The following is a 17266-nucleotide window of genomic DNA, read 5'->3' as shown; positions in this document are numbered from 1 at the left end:
GTTTCTTTAAACCCATATTCCTAGCAGCCAAGAATACTGTGAGAGCAGTTTACCTGCAGTTATTGATACAGGAAATTAGGAACTAACTTGTGATGAGAGATTAGGACTCATTGGGAATGGTGAGGGAAGTGGAATTCTTTGCCAGGTTTAAATTCAGTGAATCAAAAATTGGTTGGGCCTTACTATATGCATGACTCCTGGAAATGGTGTGTTTAGGAAAATGAAGAGGAAGAGTGGTTCTTGTCCTTAAGGATCTTGAAATTAAGGTAGAAAAATGACATTTGGAGAGGAAAAAGTGCCATGTGTTCAATTGTAAACTCGTATGATAACAGCCAACGCAATGTGATAGGGACTATGTGAGGAAACCATCATGATTTATTTTGCTTATTCTTTCCTTTGCTGTCTTGTATTTTATATACCATTTACATTTTAAGCTTTTCTTTGTTCTTGTTTTTTACTTATCCTAAGTGACTTCATCCATTTCCATTGCCTGCATGTTTAGGACCTCAAGTCTACCTCCAGTCACTATTTTCAGAAGTCCAAATTTATATATTCAATTAAGAAGCAGGATTTACTTTGGAAGAGAAATTAAAATTGTTGTTTTTCTTCCCCTCTGTAGTAGACTCTCCATTAAGCATTCTGATGTCAGAGTTACCTAGATGGGCGAAGGAGTTACAGTGTTTTTTTAATTGAATGTCATATTAAGCTTATCTTCCTTGGTCTAAAATAGCAAAACAGATAATTACCTATTTCTTATTTCTGTTCTCTTTCTTAGTTGACCTTTTCTGATGTACATACATGCCTTTGCCTCTGATCATTCCTTCCCACAGGCAGCCATAGGATTTCTGTTTTTGGTTTCCTTGTTACTCAACTAAAATTCAGTTGGTCATGTTCCAACCCCTAAACTCCTTAAAAGACCACCTTTTATACTCTTTACACCAACTATAGTCCTTAGAAACGTACTCTGTTTTCCACATTTTTAGGCACTTGGCAACTTCACGCAATAATTAGGTTCATGCAATTAGAAGTTGTGTGTGAAAGAATGCCCAGAGGGTACTGGTCACTGGGATTACCTAATCGAAAACTAGGGTCTGTAAGACTTTGGAGTCTGTAAGACTTGTAATATATTGTGAAGAGATTTGTGTGACCTGTGTCTCTTAATACTGGATTATGAAATCAAGGCTCTGTCTTTGCAGAGTAGTAGACATTCAACAAATGTGTACTCAGCAAACATTAATTGTATACTTTGTGTAAGACATATGCAATGTATGAGATACATGGATAAAGACATCTGCTTCAAGAGATTTATAATAGAGACATGTATAAAAAGGAGTGAATTAAATGTTACAATGCTGATGGAATGTAAAGAAAACACTAATTCTGATATGAGTGACATAAAGTAGTGTAATCTGATAGCAGGAGTGGAGTCATAACAGTTGAGTTGGTCTTGAAAAGTAACTGAAATTTTCAGTTCAATTTTGTCTTCAGTCACTGCCAGATGTCTTCCAGGGGGCCAAGTCTTAAGAACCATTGCTGTAGAGCTACAAGATCACAAGTACTTAGTTTGCTTTCCGAGTTTCTGAAAGTAATAATTATAAAATGTTTCTACCACTATACCAAATTACACAGCCTGTGGTAGTTATCTCCCTGAAGCCTGCTTCCTGATGACTGATTTGATGCCACACATTTGAGATGAACATATGGTTCTCCAAAAGTTTATCTTCTTGTTTTTAGGATGGCTATAATTCTTTTAAAATTTTATTTTTTTTTCTCTAGTGTGTGTGATTGATATAAGATGAGAATAAAACATCTAATGTCTCCATTTATCCTGATATCAGAAATCTTAGTAGGGTGATCTTGGGCGAGTCTCTAAGTCTCAGCTCTAAAATGGGGATAATAATATGATTGTTAAGAGGAATAAATAAAATAATGTACAGCAGTTTGGGAACGAATGCTAGTTTTTACATTGTCAATGGAAGGATTAAAGGATTGGAGGCATCAGAAGTGAAGAGAAGAGTGGGAGAGTGGTAATTGAAAGAGTAGGAGTTTGTGGTTGAAGGAAGGGATAACAAGTCAAGATTTGCAACTTTAGGTATTCACAGTGTGTTGAGTCAATGTATACAATCAGGCTCTGGCATTCCTTTTTCAATGTACTATGCTGCTCTCTCTTGTTGTATGATATGGGGACTAACCCTTTATCATTTATTCATTTGTTCATTTATTCATTCATCTCAAATATTTATCTACCTATGAATATTTACCTACTTCAAAACCAAAAAATTAAATAATCATCCCCTAATTTCCTCTTGCAGATTTGTGTAATCATGAACTTGAAATTAAATCCTTATGTATTTTGTATGTTAGAAAAATGACTCATATTTTAGGTTGCCCTACTACATCGATCAGTGAGAGATGACAAAGACATGCTTAGCAAGACTGATGATTTTTGATGAGTAGCATTCAAATTAGTTTTAAAAACCAGAATTATTTTAAGGATATCATTTAGGAATGCATGTAGTATATAACATTTATTCATTGATTTATATAAATACATGGTACAAATATTCTTGTTGACACACAGTTAAGATGTTTATGTACAATACATATTTTATATTACCTAGGGATGATTTGGTGGCTTTAAAACAGAAAAAAATAATCAAATACAAATGAAAGTCATTAAAGAAAGATGTTCAATAATGATTATATTCTAAAAGTATTAAAATATCCAATCTGGGAGTTTTGTTTAACTGAATTTTCATAACATCTCTCCCAGTGTAATGGATGTTTCTTGAATTGCAAAGATGCTTGGTCTTTGATGAGTTCTTTTAAAATTTTTACAGATAGATGCGTTAACATCAATCATATACTCTGTAGCTTGACAGAGTTGCCTTCTACTCAAGCTATTGTAATCATTCTTATGAATTAGCCTAATTAGGATATAATTAGGTTAAACCTGATTTGGGTTGGCAAAAAGCCCTATATGTATTCTAAAAACAAAATTAATTTTCAAGGCTCCAACGTACTTATTGTTAGTTCATAACAATATACAAAGTTACATAACATTTTTAAAAGCACACACAAAAGCTTCAAGATACAAGTACACATTCATTACATTTATTTTCTGTTTACCGGATTAGGGCACCTTTTCCTAATCTGTAGCATTTAATAGCATTTTAAAAAATGTACTAATGGAAAAAAAAATCCAAGCGTGAATGACTGATAAATTCTATTATCTAATGAAATAAAGTTTATTAAAGGTGACTGGTATCCTTTCATCCACATCTGTTCAAACAAAATGTGTAGGATGGAGACAAATGTGGTTTGTGGGAGCCAATGTAGAAAAGGCTATGAATAGTTTAATATCAACCAGTAATTAATGAAGTGTACATTAACAGCATAATAGTGAATATTTACAGAAAACTTACATGTGCCAGAAATTGCTCTAAGTTCTAGAGATTTAGCAAGAAACAGCTATTTATTGCTCTTAACCCATGGTTGCACACAACAAATTATTTTATTTCACTATGGACCAGCTAACAAGAGGGAACACGTTTGTAGCTCAGTACAAGGCCTAACTTGGTGTTAGGATTGTCTCTAGATATAGTGAAGTTCCCCAGATGTTTACAGTTTTCTATCACTAGTAGAGCTAAACTTTTGATTGGCTGCCAGATCTCTAAGCTGTTAGTGAAGTGGTCCAGTCGCTATACTGATTGTTGGATGAGGTGCCCTTTTCAATCCTGAGGTTCCATGATTCACTCACATTGAAGAGTTGTAGGGAGGGCACTGATCAAATTCCCAAACAGGAATAAAAATACTTATTCAGAAGCTTTCATGTACATGTTCAGTCAATATCTACTCAGTGCTTCTACATACCAGACACTGTCTTTAACCCTTAAGGGTCTAGCTTTTACAATAGGTATGGTGAGTTTTGTAAGATGAGTCTTTTCTTTGACTTCTCTAGTTTCAAAGGAACTACATTTTGCCATCAAAATATACCCAATTATAGAATCTAAAAAAAATTTAAGGGAAATCCAGAAAGAATTAGACAACAAACATAATGCAACAGATAATATGCTTCTCTTTCAATAACTTTTTAAATTGAAATTCACAGGGATTTGTCGTTGTTTCTGGCACTTTGGACAACAGATTGACCTTTTCCTCTATTGTCTATTTAAAATTACTAATTACACTACGATGACAATAATAATAGATATCATTCACTGAGCATCTACCACATGCAAATCATCCTTCTAAATGATTTACATGGGGGCGCTTGGGTGGCTCAGTGGGTTTAAGCCTCTGCCTTTAGCTCTGGTCATGATCTCAGGGTCCTGGGATCGATCCCTGCATGGGGTTCTCTGCTCAGCGGGGAGTCTGCTTCCCCTCTCCCTCGGCCTGCCTCTCTGCCTACTTGTGATCTCTCTCTCTGTGTTTATTTATAAATAAATAAAATCTTTAAAAAAATAAAAAATTATTTACATGGATACTGTTTATTCTTCACAACCATATTGTGATATCATGCAGGTAGTGTATGTTATAGTATCTCTTTTATGAAGAGGAAACAGGCATAGAGAGGCTTACTAACTTACCTAAGGTTAAGCAGGTAGTAAGAGATGATAGAAAAAGACTGGCGTATTGTGCTTATTTTCTATTTGCTGTTATTAACTATGTACCATATAACCTTTGTAGATAAGAGAATCTGTGTTCCTAGAATACCAATTCTCACTTGTTGTTGTTTGCAATTATAATAGATAAGAGGAAGGTGGATATAGTAAGATGGGGGAAATTATAGTGGAAGTTCATAAATGTTTCAATAACACTAACCTGGCTGTTCTAATTTTCCTTCATAGACTCCTCTTCCTATTGAAATGGAAGGTATTTCTTAGCATTCTGTGTTGCTCCTCTACCCTGCTCCTCTCATAATCCCTGAATAGTCCCTGAATATAATCCCTGAGTAGTCTTGTCCCAGATGTGGTTTCTCTCACTAGTCTAAAGTTTTATAAATCTCAACTCTGTGTTTTCAAGGTAAGGCCATTTTCCATCTAGATCAGCATACCCAACAATTTAGGTAGATTGAGGTTTTGAATTTTAAACTTATAAACATTTTCTTTTTACCTATAAAATTAATTTTTACAACTAAGGATGACATTGAGCTATTTCTCTAATTTTAAGAAAATCTACATAATCTTTAGTTAATTTGAGCTATCTCACTGAGATCATAAACTATTACTAAGATAAAAATAATGCCCTATGTCAACATAGATTGCAATTTATGTGCTTAACAGTCTTCTACAATAAGTTTTCTAACAAATGTAATTTCCTAAAACACATTTCTAAGTTCAGTTTTATGAAACAATTTTTGGATTTGTTATCAAACAATTTCATTACCAGCAGTTTTTTTTTTTTTTGCCATTTTTAAGAAACAGATACAGAGGCCAACCTCAAATTGTGATGGCATAAATAAGCATTGATTAGTATTTATGATAATTCATATAAATAGTTACCAAACCTCTCTTTTATCTAATTAACATGTAATGGTTTGTTGTGAGACTTACATTCTTAAAACATCTATGATAATAGATTTCCATTGGAATTTCTAATTCAAATATTAAGATATACATCTTCTGACTCCTATTAAAATTTTTAGTCAAGGTGCATTAAAGAATTTGTAGTTGAGGCTTATGATTCTCTTTTACTCATCGGAGTCAAGGGGAGGAATAAGGAATATCACACACTTCATTTATTTGCTGTAGATGAAAACTAGAAATCAATAGAAAGGACTAAGTCATGGTTTTACAACCCACATATACATTCATTCATTCATTCCATCATTTATTAGACAGATTTAAAAAGTATATGCATAAGGCTAATTGAGATAGCCCTTGTCAAGGAATCAGGGTCATAAATATATTTTCAATATTAAGATCATGTTCACTAGCATTTTCCACATCTCACAAAAGGATATTGGACCCCATAGTTAATGAAAAGGTCTAGTTGAAATCTCTTAAAATGGGGCACCTGGGTGGCTCAGTGGGTTAAAGCCTCTGCCTTCAGCTCAGGTCATGATCTCAGGTCCTGGGATTGAGCCCTGCATCGGGCTCTCTGCTTATCAGGGAGCCTGCTTCCTCCTCTCTCTCTGCCTGCCTCTCTGCCTATTTGTGATCTTTGTCTGTCAAATAGATAAATAAAATCTTTTAAAAAAAATCTCTTAAAATGTAGTAAGTATATTATTAGACAACTAGACCATCTAGAGGTATGCACTTTATTCAGTCTCCTTTGAAACTAAAAATGCTATAATAGCTCTCCAGCTGATTTCACACAACTACTCTGATTAGCCATTGAAAAGTATTACAGTTCGCCCCCAACCCCCACCCCGGGCCTCCGCAGCTCTGGGGGACACTTCTTCAATAACAGCTATCCTGGGAAGCCGTGGCTCCCAGCAGGGAGGGGCCAGGCGCCCCTCAGCACCTGCCCTGCCAATCCCACCCAGCATCAGTCCCACCTGCTGTGGTCATGACAGCTGCAGACAATGGTGGCCTGGAGACCTGCTGCTGCCCAGGCAAGTGACAGGGAGGACAAGCTTCCATGTGGGGGACTGCTCTCTGTCAGACATATGCCTTTGTGCTCATGGTCAAGGAGAAGGGCAACCACTGAGAGTCCTGCTTCACCAGGAAAAGGATTGTCTAGATGTAGAACATCTGAGCAGGCATTTTACTGCAATGTGGAGTTGGCCCAGGCACAAGCTGGAATGTTGTTTTTGGGGTAAACTGTCATCTTTCAGAGACTGTAGACTAACTGCAAGGATTCTGGCCAATCAGACAATCTACCCAGAGAAGACCCCTTCAGAGAAATTGTTAGCTGTGAAGGAGTTTGCATCACATCCGGATAAATCAATGAGAAGAAGGACTTGATTCTGAGTGACATTGTTGCTCTTCATCACTTTGGCAGTGATGGCTTCTTGGTATTCTCTGCACAGGGTAACTGCAGTTACTTCACAGTGGAAGATGACACGCTTTCTCCTTTGGGATCTGCAGTGTTTCCTGAGATTGTGCCAATGAATCAGAGTTGTTGCCCCAACATCTTTGTGACCTACAAAGGGAACCCTAGCGGAAGAAAGAGTGTACCAGGGTATCAACCCAGGAGAAGAGGTTTTTGTTTTTGTTTTTGTTTTACCATGTACGCTGACCTCCTGTACCCAACAGAAGACAGTTAAGAGCAGTTAAGAGATTCTTACATCTTTACCTGCCCATGCCAGGATTGTACTCAAAGACAAGGATAAGACCAAGGTGGAAATCCAGAAGCTCAGCGATTTCCCCCAAAGGCAGAAACTATCCATGACATGGTCAGATATGTGCTCGATGTCATCGAGGAGTTCCAGAGGGCCAAGCACTACAGATCCCCTCGTGAGCTGCTGAAGATCTGTGAGCTTAGCCAGGAGAAGATGAGTTCTGGGTTTGAGGACAGCAATGTGTACATGCTGCATGTTATATACCAGGCCACAGGTGTCTGCTCGTATGTGTGGGACTGGGAAGGAGCCCTGCAATAGGGACAGAAAATCATTAAACCCTACTGCAAGCATTTTCCTCTGGGTCCTCTCAATATGGCCTCTCTGTGCTTGAAGCTAGGAAGGCTGTGTGTATAGAGGCCTGGGAACTAAAGCTGCCTAAGAGAAAGCCCCAAAGGCCATTGCAATAATGGAAGGAGCTCAGGCAAAGATCATCCCTGAATTTCTGAAATCCAATGGGAAACTGAAAGCCATGGAAACTATGCCAGCGTGTTAGTTTTTATTCAAATGTTAGTGCAGAAACCTTTGAGGATTTGAATATTTCAAAGATTTTATTTATTTGACAGAGAGAAATCACAAGTAGATGGAGAGGCAGGCAGAGAGAGAGAGAGGGAAGCAGGCTCCCTGCTGAGCAGAGAGCCCGATGTGGGACTCGATCCCAGGACCCTGAGATCATGATCTGAGCCGAAGGCAGCAGCTTAACCCACTGAGCCACCCAGGCGCCCCAAGGATTTGAATATTTCAAATCAAACACATCATTCTCTCATTTCTATAAAATTATTGGAACAAAAACACTTGCCCTTAAACATTACATGGCTTACATGGAAGTTTGTCTTAATCTTTAATCTTAATTACAAAATAATTTTTGGATGATTTTTTTCCCCTAAGAGGTATGATACGGTTTCATATATTATCATATACTTTGGACAGATTGTGTTTTAAAAAATGTGATTGTTGGGGTGCCTGGGTGGCTCAGTGGGTTAAAGCCTCTGCTTTCGGCTCAGGTCATGATCCCAGGGTCCTGGGAATGAGCCCCGCATTGGGCTCTCTGCTCAGCAGGGAGCCTGCTTCTCCCTCTCTCTCTCTGCCTGCGTCTCTGCCTACTTGTGATCTCTGTCTGTCAAATAAATAAATAAAATCGTTAAAGAAAAATGTGATTCTTTCCCCCTTCATTCTTATTTTAATGTTCTGAACAAACCTGAATGATGAAAGAGAATAAAAAAGATAGTGGTAAAAAAAAAGTATGGGATGTAAAAGGTTACCTGTTTGTTCTTTTTTAAGTTAATAGATCTTATTTTTAGAGCAGTTTAAGGCTTATAGAAAAATTATGCAGAATGTACAGAGTTCTCAAAAACCTTTTTCTCTACTGCACCCTTACTTGAAGTTTATCCAATTATTAATATCTCCCTTTAGTGTGGTACATTAGTTATAATCAATGAACCGATAATGATACATTGTGATCAACTAAGGTCCACAGTTGAACAGGATTCACTCTACCATTCTGAGTGTTTTGACAAATGCATAACACCATGTATCCACCATCACGGTGTCATAAAGAATTGTTTTATTGCCCCCAGGTTTGGTGTTCCATCCCTCTCCTTCTCTCTCTCTCGCTCTTTAAAGATTTACTTATTTGAGAGGGGGAGGGGGAAAGAATCGGTGGGAAAGTGGGGAAGAATCTCAAGCAGCCTTCCTACTGAGCACAGAGTCTGGCTAAGGGCTCGAAGAGGGGCTCACCCATGGGACTCTATCTCACACACCTGAGATCATGACCTGAGCCAAAATGAAGAGTCCGACACTCAACCGACTGAGCTACCCAGGTGCCCTTGGTGTTCCATCTCTTAATCACTCCCTCTTTTCCTTGATCTCTATGAACTCCTGGCAAACACTAATCTTCTTACTCTCTATCATTTAGGCTTTTCAAAAATGTAAGATAGTTGCAATCATACACTGTAGCATTTGCAGACTTGCTTATTTACTTAGCAATATGCATCTAATGTTGCTCCATGTCTTTCCATGGTTTGATAGCTCACTTCTTCTTCTTCCTTTTTTTTTTCTTTTAAGATTTTATTTATTCATTTGAAAGAGAGACAGAGAGCACAAGTAGGGGGAGAGGCAGAAGTAGAGGGAGAAGCAGACTCCCCGCTGAGCTGGGAGCTCAATTTGGAGCTAGATTCCAGGACGTTGAGATCATGACCTGAGGCAAAGGCAGACTCTTAGTCATCTGAGCCACCCAGATGCCCTGATAGCTTATTTCTTCTTAGGACTGAAGAGTATTCTATTGTATGGATATACCACAGTTTATACATTCCCCTGTTAAAGGACATCTTGATTCCTTTCAGTTTGGGGCAATTATGAATACACCTTCTATTAACCTTTTTACACAGGTTTTTGTGTGGACATAACATTTCTTTCTTTCTTTCTTTCTTTCTTTTTTTTTAAAGATTTTATTTATTTATTTTACAGAGAGAGAGAGATCACAAGTAGGCAGAGAGGCAGGCAGAGAGAGAAGGGGAAGCGGGCTCCCTGCTGAGCAGAGAGTCCGATGCGGGGCTTGATCCCAGGACCCTGAGATCCCCAAAGGCAGCGGCTTAACCCATTGAGCCACCCAGGTGCCCCTGGACATAACATTTCAATTCATTTAGGTAAACATCTAGGAGTACAACTGCTGAATCATATGGTAAGACTATGGTTAGCCTTGTATGAAACCATCAAACTGTTTTCCAAAGTGGCTGTACCATTCTGCATTCTATCAGCCATGAGAGTTCCTGTTGCTCTACACCTGCGGTGTTTTGGTTTTAGGCATTCTAATAGGTATGCAGTAGTCTCATTTTTTAAGATTTTCAATTTCCTGATGATATTTGACGAGCATCTTTTCGTATGCTTATTTGTCCTCTAGATATTTTACTTGGTGAGCTGCATGTTTAGATATTTTACTCATTTTTTAATTGAGCTATTTGTTTTCTTACAGTTGGGTTTTAAGTGTTCTTGGTATGCTTTGTATACACATCTTTTATCAGATTTGTGTTTCATAAACATTTTCTGTAGCTTTTCATTTCTTAACAGTGTCTTTTTCAGAGCTGAACTTTTTAATTTTAATGAAGTCAAAATGACTAATGCTTGCTTTGGTGGCTCATACTTTTGGGGTTGAGTCTAAAAAAGCCTTCACCAAACCCAAGGGCACCTAGATTTCCTACAGTATTATCTTCTAGAAGCTTTATAGTTTTGGATATTACATTTGGGTCCATAAAGGATTTGGGGTTAATTTTTGCATAGGATGTGAGTCCCATGTCTAGATTATTTTTTGCATGTGTATGTCCAGTAGATGCAGCACCGTTTGTTGAAGAGTGTCCTGTGTGTATTTAACTGTCTTTGCTCCTTTGTCTGAGGTAGGTTGACTATATTTGCACCAGTCTATTTCTGGGTTCACTATGTTATTTCATTAACCTATCCGTCTATGCTCTTACCAATCCCACACTGTTCTGATAACTATAGACTTATAGTAAGGCCAAGTGGCGTTAATTCTCTTACTGTTCTTCAATTTCAAAATTGTGCTGGCTATTCGGATTCTTTTGCCTCTTGTATAAACTGTAGAATCAGTTTGTCAGTATCCACAAAGTAACTTGCTGGAATATTATTTGTTATTTCATTGAATCTATTGATCAAGTTGGGGAGAACCGGCATCTTGATGATATTGAATCTTCCTATCCTTGAACAATGAACATCATTCCATTTCTTTAGACCTTTTTTGATTTTTTTCATCTGAGTTTTACAGTTTTCCTCATACACATTTTGTACCTGTTCTTCTGTGCTTATACATAAATATTTAATTGCTGGGGTTGGTTTGAATGTAAATGGTGTTGTGTTTCTAATTTCAAATTTCAGTTATTCATTGCTGGTATATAGGAAAGAAATTGGTTTTTGTATATTAACCCTGTATCCTGCAGTCTTCTAGAAACATTTGCTAGTTGGTTCTAAGAAATTTTTTTTGGTCAGTTCTTTCAGATTCTGTGCATAAGTAATCATGTCACTTGTGAGTAAAGCCAGTTTTATTTCTTCATACCCAAACCGTATGCTTTACTTCCTTCTTGTTTTATTGTGTTCATGAGACTTACAGTATGGTATTGAAAAGGAGTGGTGAGAAAGACACAGCTACTTTTTAAAGAGAAAAACATTTTATTAGTTCATGAATATGATAGTGGAATCAGGCAATATAACTCCATGTTAGATTAAAATATAAACATTCAATCAATAGGTAGCCAAACCTCTTGTAGAAACATTTTAGAGAAAACCAATTCACTCTATAGACAATAACTTCTGACCGATATAGTGGATCAAAATGAGATTCTTTTTTCCTTTTCTATTGGAGTCAATGTCCACAAACCACACACATCAATTGAATAGGGGGACCCTTCTTAAATCAAGTACAGGGCCTCCAGAGGAGTAGAAAGAAAGAGAAAGGAAAAAAGAATGAAAGATCCATGAACAGTTCCCTTCCACACACACGGGAACATATAAAACATGTAAGGTATTTTCCTATTTCCTAATTCAGTTTGATGATAACTAATTTAAAAAAAAACCAAACATGTAGTGAATATTATGGAAAGAAGTAGAAGGAGAAAGGAGAGCCAAAGAAAAGGGGAAAGAAAATTTTTTTTTTAATCATAGTTATGGACTACCCGGATTCCACTGCTGTATTAATATTTTTTAATGAAAAAGCAGAAGAGATGAAGAATAGAAATAGAAAATATGGCATACCAACCTGTTCACAAAATGAATGCACAGGCACATTTATTTGGCACTGAGGTTTCAATCACATTATTAGTCACAAGTTAATGGGGGAGACAATTATAGTGACACATAGACTCACCAGAGGGGAGGCATACATTTGGAGCAACAGAGGAAGAGGGAAGATAATAGACATCAGGAAGATAAACACCACACACACACACACACACACACACACACACTCCAAAGCTCCATACAAAAGACAAATGCATACAGCCAGCAGAGAGAAAGATACGACTCACAGTAGGAATCACTCTAATACTTTTTATTTTATAAGTGGTTTTGATTCTACATGATTCATTTGGAAACATGGATGAACTTGAAATCTTAATTTTATGACAACACAAGAAAACACAAGCCTTCTGGAGAAAGTTCTGTGTGTGCATGTACAAGTATGTGCCTGCCCTGCATGGTTTAAAGACATTTTAAATGGATCAACATCACCATCTTGTGGTGTTTCGGAACAAAGGCTCTGCTTTTTAATGACATTCTGAGTTTACACAGTTCTAGGTTACGAACCGCTAACTTGATTATTCATGAGAATGGGGGAAGTAATTACAAGAAAATTGAATCTATAACATCTCAACACATTAAAAAGCAAAACTACTTTAATGGAAGAGTTACATCAGTAAGGAGTAGGTTGCTTATGGCTTAATAGCTCGTTGCTCCCTCCTCACCTTCCCTTACCAGCTGCAGAACAAGAACCAAGAAGATCCATCTACATAAATTTGTATCTAACTTTTCTTAAATTAATTGGTAACACATTTCTTTTTGTGTATTATAAGTACTCTGGCTACTTTCTGGCACTCTACAATGTAATAAAACACGAGGACCCCCTACCCCGCCCTCCACTCCTCCACCACCCCAATGCTTACTTCGCTAAAATTCCTTCCTGAAGAGGATCGGAACCTTTTCAGCTACGTGTAAAATGGGATAAAGGCTGTAAAAATGCATGTTTAGAATGTAAATATATTATCTGTTCTGCATTTGACATTTTTTATTGCTGATACGGTTCTTTAGCATGCGAGATTTTATTTTTAGTCGAGCTAGTAACATTCACTAAACTGGCTCTGATGTGTTCAAACTGTGTAACTAGAACATAAAAGTAGGGAATATGAGAGACAATTCCTATTCATCAGATGCTTACCATCTAGTTGGGGATGTGGACATACACACAAGAAGCACACTAAAAAACAACAACAACAACAAGGCATCATGATCCCAGGGTCCCCGGATGGAGGCCCCACTTAGTGGGGAGTCTGCTTCTCTCTCTGCCCCTCCCTCTGGCTCTGCTCTTTCTTGCTCTCTCTCTCTCTCAAATGAATAAAATTTTTGAAAGAAAATTAAAAATAAATTAAAAAAAAAGATAACACATAAATAATTTTGAAATGCCACATCACATTTTGCAGTTCTTCCCCTCCCCCCATCTTTTGCCTAATTCAACTGACCTGATAAACTCACTGAGGAGGAATTCGCTAGGCACTTACTATTTCCATAATCCTTGGTGACATAAAAGATAAAAGTAAAAGGTATTGGAAAAAAAAATCAAGACTTTTATAATCTAGTTGGAATGACTAATAAAAAAAAGTCTTCGAGAATGTAAACGCCCACAGCTACACATAATATACTGAAGTTATGAATGGAAAGAATGGGAATTTTTGGATTTTATCCGGTTCCTCATTCACATTTTAAATACATTTTAAAATATGAAGATAAGATAAAGAAAATTCAGAAATTACTGAAGGAAAAAATTCACAATACCACTTTATTAGCCCAAGTCTTTAGTGTTTTGGTGTGCAATAGTATTTTTTCCCACCTCAAGGTTTAGAATCCCTTTTTTTTTTTAAAAGATTTTATTTATTTATTTGACAGAGAGAGATCACAAGTAGGCAGAGAGGCAGACAGAGAGAGAAAGAGGAGGAAGCAGGCTCCCTGCTGAGCAGAGAGCCTGATGTGGGACTCGATCCCAGGACCCTGAGATCATGACCTGAGCTGAAGGCAGCAGCTTATCTCACTGAGCCACCCAGGTGCCCCAAGGTTTAGAATCCTTAAAAACCATCGTGTAGGAGCTCTGTGGCTGAAGAGCAGAAGATCGTATGTAGAAATTAAAACAGGGTAACTAAGGTCTTTACTTTTTCTTCCTCCAAAATCAAATTAGAAATACTTAGAAGTGAATCTGACAAAAAGGCTCAAGTCTTTCTTAAAGAAAACTACAAAATGAGGAGAGAAACATAAAAGAAGCCTTGATTAAGCAGACGTTCTGGGGTGCAAAGTCATAATAGTGTAAAGAAGTAAATTCTCATATTAATCTACAAATAGAATACAATTGCCATTGAGACTCCAGCTTTCCAAAGTGGTTCTAGAGTTAATTTCAATAATTAAGTATTAAAGAAGTGCTAACACTTTTTCCTAAAAAAAAAAAAAAAGAAAGGGAATGGACAAAGTCGACTATACAATTAAAATGAAAATTGCCTGATGCTGGCAGAGGAAGAGAAAAAGCAATGAAACGAGAAAGTCCAGAAACAGGTAAGTTATGTAGTATAAGAGTTTTGTATATGATGAGAGTGATATTCCACATCAGTGAGAAAAAAAATGAATTTGACAAACACTGTTTTGGGTAACAATTGACACTACTTTTAAAAAGAAATGAATTTAGATTCTTACCCCATTCCATGCATCATCCAATTTGTGGATAGGTCAAAATTTTAGCTATTAAAAATTGAAATAATAAGATTACTGGAAAAAATAAATGAATAATTATATAAACTGAGAATGGTAGACTTCTCTAAATGTGACCTCAAAGATAGAAACCAGCAAACAAAATTTGGTTGATTTTCTTAACTAATTTTTAGTATTAGTTGAATGAATAAATGTAAAAAAAAATCTGTGAACTTTTTGGAAAGAGAAATGAATGGTGAAAAATTATAAAATGTATAGGAGGCCAATTTATTCTAATGTCTTTCATACAAAAGATCTTTTCTCTGCCACAAGGAGGCAGGCTGGAAGCTACACATGGAGTCACCCTGCAAAAGCCTCATGGGATGGACAGAGGACACCTGTTAATGTTGTAATTCCTTTTACTTATTCCCGTCTTCAGTAATGTTTATATGCAGAACTGGTTTGGGCCGTGATAAAGAGAATTAATCAAAATCTATATCCATGCCTATCAGGAGAGGAGAAAGCAGTAACTACCTGAGCCTCTCCAGAAAGTCTTGTGTAATTGACATGGGGCACCAGCGGTTTTCGAAGCTTCTCGGATGATTCTAATGCACAGCCAAATGGAGAGGCCATTGTGAGGGAGGTGGCCCAGCAGCTCTGACGTGATTTCTTGGGCATCTATTTGTTGGCTGCAGAGCCAGCTGTGTCCAGGGGTCTTTGGAATGAAGTATAATTGCTGTCCAGACCTAAGAAGGAGCACGAGTCAGGCACTGACAAGCGTGCAAATGATGTGCTTCCTGGAGACTATTCAGGGAGAGGGGACCTGAGAGCCTGCTATTATGATCACGATCTCTCAGTTTGCATAGCAATTCCTGTGAAGAACAGTCTTCAGAAAGACATTGCAGTTCGGGAGTCTGAAGTCACATGATGATGGAAATATTCATGACTATGTATAATAGCGATTAAAGATATCACCCGTATTTGTGATGTATACCTGAGTAAGAAAGATAAGAAAGTCTGAGAACCTCCCCAGATAAAAGGATAATAAAAGAGAATTGAGATAATGGAGTGGAAAACTAGTTGCCATAAAGACTATCACTGAGACAGTTGATGAAATTTGAATACGGAAAGTGGAATACTTAATAGTGTTGCATTAATGTTAAATGTCTTGATTTTGATTGATGGTTTTCTGTTTCTGAAAGAGAATTTCCTTATTCTTTTTTTTTTTTTTTTTTTTTTTTTTTAATTTTTTTTCCCAATTTATTTATTTTCAGAAAAACAGTATTCATTATTTTTTCACCACACCCAGTGCTCCATGCAAGCTGTGCCCTCTATAATACCCACCACCTGGTACCCCAACCTCCCACCCCCCCCGCCACTTCAAACCCCTCAGACTGTTTTTCAGAGTCCATAGTCTCTCATGGTTCACCTCCCCTTCCAATTTACCCAAATTCCCTACTACTCTCTAACGCCCCTTGTCCTCCATGCTATTGGTTATGCTCCACAAATGAGTGAAACCATATGATAATTGACTCTCTCTGCTTGACTGATTTCACTCAGCATAATCTCTTCCAGTCCCGTCCATGTTGCTACAAAAGTTGGGTATTCATCCTTTCTGATGGAGGCATAATACTCCATAGTGTATATGGACCACATCTTCCTTATCCATTCATCCGTTGAAGGGCATCTTGGTTCTTTCCATAGTTTGGCGACTGTGGCCATTGCTGCTATAAACATTGGGGTACAGATGGCCCTTCTTTTCACGACATCTGTATCTTTGGGGTAAATACCCAGGAGTGCAATTGCAGGGTCGTAGGGAAGCTCTATTTTTAATTTCTTGAGGAATCTCCACACTGTTCTCCAAAGAGGCTGCACCAACTTGCATTCCCACCAACAGTGGAAGAGGGTTCCCCTTTCTCCACATCCTCTCCAACACATGTTGTTTCCTGTTTTGTTAATTTTGGCCATTCTAACTGGTGTAAGGTGATATCTCAATGTGGTTTTAATTTGAATCTCCCTGAGGGCTAATGATGATGAGCATTTTTTCATGTGTCTGATAGCCATTTGTATTTCTTGATTGGAGAAGTGTCTGTTCATATCTTCTGCCCATTTTTTGATGTGTTTGTCTGTTTCGTGTGGGTTGAGTTTGAGGAGTTCATTATAGATCCTGGATATCAACCTTTTGTCTGTACTGTCATTTGCAAATATCTTCTCCCATTCTGTGGGTTGCCTCTTTGTTTTTTTGACTGTTTCCTTTGCTGTGCAGAAGCTTTTGATTTTGATGAAGTCCCAGAAGTCTATTTTCGCTTTTGTTTCCTTTGCCTTTGGAGACGTATCTTGAAAGAAGTTGCTGTGGCTGATATCGAAGAGATTACTGCCTATGTTCTCCTCTAAGATTCTGATAGATTCCTGTCTCACGTTGAGGTCTTTTATCCATTTTGAGTTGATCTTTGTGTACGGTGTAAGAGAATGGTCGAGTTTCATTCTTCTACATATAGCTGTCCAGTTTTCCCAGCACCATTTATTGAAGAGACT

At 37.4% G+C, this 17266-nt stretch overlaps 1 pseudogene; it reads left to right on the top strand.

The window, feature by feature from the left end:
- The first annotated feature begins 6513 nt into the window (after nt 1-6513).
- On the top strand, nt 6514-7822 carry LOC122913474 (annotated as a pseudogene).
- The last annotated feature ends 9444 nt before the right edge of the window (nt 7823-17266 follow it).

Source organism: Neovison vison, chromosome 7, assembly GCF_020171115.1.
Source record: "Neovison vison isolate M4711 chromosome 7, ASM_NN_V1, whole genome shotgun sequence".
Taxonomy (NCBI): domain Eukaryota; kingdom Metazoa; phylum Chordata; class Mammalia; order Carnivora; family Mustelidae; genus Neogale; species Neogale vison.
This window is presented reverse-complemented; position numbering and strand designations above follow the sequence as displayed.